Source organism: Chenopodium album, chromosome 24 (assembly GCF_948465745.1).
Source record: "Chenopodium album chromosome 24, dcCheAlbu1.1, whole genome shotgun sequence".
Taxonomy (NCBI): domain Eukaryota; kingdom Viridiplantae; phylum Streptophyta; class Magnoliopsida; order Caryophyllales; family Amaranthaceae; genus Chenopodium; species Chenopodium album.
In genome coordinates, this window is record NC_137857.1 from 15,525,326 (window position 1) to 15,528,966 (window position 3,641).

The 3,641-nt window shown below is 43.9% G+C and overlaps 1 non-coding gene across 1 annotated transcript; it reads right to left on the reverse strand.

Moving 5' to 3' along the window:
- Positions 1–668: 668 nt before the first annotated feature.
- On the reverse strand, positions 669–774 carry LOC145612863 (small nucleolar RNA R71). Its single transcript, XR_014106774.1, has one exon. It is a non-coding gene; the product is annotated as a small nucleolar RNA R71 (small nucleolar RNA).
- Positions 775–3,641: the final 2,867 nt, after the last annotated feature.

Sequence of the window (3,641 nt, forward strand, 5' to 3'; positions counted from 1 at the left end):
TCATTGCTTACGTTCTCCTTAGCTTTGTTGTATGAACAGAGGACGAACTCGCTCAAGGTCTTTGATTCCCATTGATCTGGAGCTAGAAAGATCTTTGTCCTTACTTCGAAGAGAAGCGAGAGCGAGGAGTAGAAATTCTCACACCCCAACGAAAGAAGGAGTAAGAGAATTGGAAGATACTCCACCATCTTCACCCTCAAGTGAAGACTTAGATAGCCCTAATTCGCCATCAAGTCCGGAAATCAACCCCTTTTCAATCTTTAAGTCCGAAAGTGAAGAAGGATCTAAAATGGGAGAGAATACACCTTTGAGTCGTCTTGGGGCTCCCGAAGCCTTTAGAGCCCAAAGTGGGATCCTAACTCCTACCACTCAAGCCAACAATTTCGAAATCAAGCCCAATTTGATTGCTTTGATAGAGAGGAAACAATTCTCGGGTGGGAAATTTGAGAGCCCTCATGAGCATTTAAAAGAATTTGAGAAATATTGTGACACAATCAAAGCCAACGGAGTGACTCAAGAGTACATCCGCCTCAAGATGTTTCCATTTTCTTTAATTGGGAGAGGTCTAGAATGGCTAGAGAAGGAGGTGCCCCCTAACTCTCTCACAACTTGGGACCAAGTAACTACGGCTTTCTTGAGGAGATTTTACAACCATAGGAAGACCGCCGAGGCTCGGTCTTTGATTCAAGGCTTTCGCCAAAAGAGTGGTGAGACTCTAAGTGCGGCATGGGACCGGTACAAAGAGCTTCAACGTCAATGCCCACAACATGGGATACCCAAGTATCAACTCATCCACACTTTTTATGGAGGTCTCTCACCTCAAGGGAGAACAAGCCTAGATGCCGCCGCCGGCGGTCCTATCATGAACAAAGGAGAGGATGAAGTGGAATGCATCATAGAAGAGGCCGCAGAGCATTACGATGATTGGTATGAAGGAGAAAGGGATGCCGCTTCTAGCAAGGGTGTCTATGCATTGGAGCAAGCCAACGCAATCAACAACCTTTCAAACCAAATCTCCAAAATGGCCAAGCAAATGGATGAATTGATGAAAGAAAGGTCCAACCCTCATGGTAATACCTCCCCTTCAACCAAGGGAGGCAATGGTATGACCATTTCTTCCCCCTCTTTTTATAATAAAATGCCTCAAGGATGCATGTTTTGCTCAAATTGTGAAACCTATGATCATGATACCTCCCATTGTGTGTATGTTTGTGAAGTTCAACCCCCTCCCTATGAACATGACGATAATGTAGAAGATGTCAATGCTATGAATTTTGCTCCTAGAATGGAAAATGTAGGGAACTTGAGGCCAAACTCCAATCAAATGGGAAATTGGAATCAAGGTGGAAACCGTGGTTGGAACCAAAGTGGTGGTGGTTATGGTAACCAATACCATGGTGGGGGAGGCCCTTCCAATTTCAATGGAAGAGGCTACTCTAACCAAAGGGGGTATGGCTACCAAAACCAACAACCCAACTCCCGATACCATGACCATCAAAATCAAAATTTTGGTGATCAAGGTAACATGGGAAACAATCGACAAAGAAATATTCCCAACCAAGGCACCGGAGGCAATAGGGGCCAAAATGTTTCTAACTATGCCCAAACCAATAGGCCTCCGGGTTTCCATCAAGCCCAACTTCCTCCACCTCAAAAACCTCTTCAAATTGAGGCCCCTCCTAATGATCCCGTGATGGCTAAGCTAGATGCCATCATGAAAATGCATGAGGAGGAAAAGAAGAGAAATGAGGAGGATAAAAAGCGAGCCAATGCTCATATGAAAATGCTTGAAACCCAAATTGCCCAACTTGCTTCCAATTCCTCTTCTTCTTCTTCTTCCTCTATCCCTAGTCAAGGAATCAACCCAAAACCTTTGTATGCCGTGACAACAAGGAGTGGAAAGGTAGTAGGGAGTGACCCCTTAGTTGAGGAGGAACCTCGAAATGAAGTAGAGTTGGAGAGGGGGGATGAGAGAACCAAGGAACCTTCTAATGTTGAGAGGGAGAAGGATGTTGAGGTGCAAAAGGAAAAAGAAACCACCCCCTTGCCCCTAAATCTCCAACCTAGAGAGGAGAGGCTACCTTTTCCCCAAAGATTTGTGAGAGCTAAGCTTGATGCTCAATTTGGGAAGTTTTTGGATGTGATCAAGAATTTGCATGTTTCCCTTCCTTTTGTAGATGCTATGAAACAAATGCCCCATTACTCTAAGTTTTTGAAAGATCTATTGAGTGGGAGAAGGGAGTGTGAAACGGTGAGCTTGACCGCCAATTGTAGTGCAATCCTTTCCAACAAACTTCCCGCCAAGTTGAAGGATCCGGGTAGTTTTTCCATCCCTTGTTCTATTAATGGCATTGAGTTTGACAAAGCTTTGTGTGATTTAGGAGCAAGTGTGAGCCTCATGCCCTACTCCGTCTACCAAAAGCTTAGTGTAGGAACCCTTTCCCCCACTAACATTACTCTCCAACTAGCGGATCGGTCCATTAAATTTCCCATGGGTAAGGTTGAGGACATTCCCCTTAGGGTAGGAAAGTTCACATTCCCCGTGGATTTTTATGTGCTAGAGATGGATGAGGATGAAAGGATTCCTATTATCTTGGGTAGGCTGTTTTTAGCCACCTCTAGGGCCATCATTGATGTAAAGGAGGGCAAAATATCTTTGAAAATTGACAATGATTCAATTGAGTTTGATTTGAATAATGTCATGCAACAACCTTCTTCAAGTGGTGAATGCTTTAGAGTAGATGTTCTAGATACCATGCTTAGTGAATTCTCTCGTTCCCATTTGCATGCTTCTAACGATCCCCTAGAAAGTGTATTGTTGAATGATTCTAAGCTAGGTTTTCACAAGGACGACATTTAATTCTATGGGGATTTGCTAGAGGAAAGCAAGAGCGAGTGCATGGATGAGAGCATGGAGGAGGAGGCTTTTCACACCCATGACCTCTTTCAAGTTGAGGAAAGAGAGGAGAGCACCAATGGTAAGGGAGCACCAAAGGTAGACTTGAAACCTCTACATTTGGGCTTGAGGTATGAATTTCTTGGTTCTAATGAGTCTTTCCCCGTAATTGTTAATTCCAACCTAACGGAGGAGCAAACCTCCCTCTTGATCAATGTTTTGAAAAAACACAAGAAAGCTTTAGGCTATACCATTGATGACATCAAAGGTATAAGTCCTTCTTTATGCATGCACAAAATTGATCTAGAGGGAGATGCCAAACCCGTTAGGCAAAGGCAAAGGAAGCTTAACCCTTCCATGCAAGAGGTTGTGCGGAAGGAAGTGGCTAAGCTTCTTGATGCGGGAATTATATACCCAATTGCTCATAGTGATTGGGTATCTCCCGTGCAAGTTGTGCCTAAGAAAGGGGGAATGACGGTAGTGAAAAATGATCATGATCAACTAGTCCCCACTAGGCTTGTAACCGGTTGGCGCATGTGCATTGACTATCGCCAACTCAACACAAGTACATGCAAAGATCATTTTCCATTACCGTTCATTGATCAAATGTTGGAGAGGCTTACAAAGCATTACTTCTATTGTTTTCTTGATGGTTATTCGGGATTTTTCCAAATCCCGATTGACCCCAAGGATCAAGAGAAGACGACTTTCACTTGTCCCTACGGTACTTATGCGTATCGTAGGA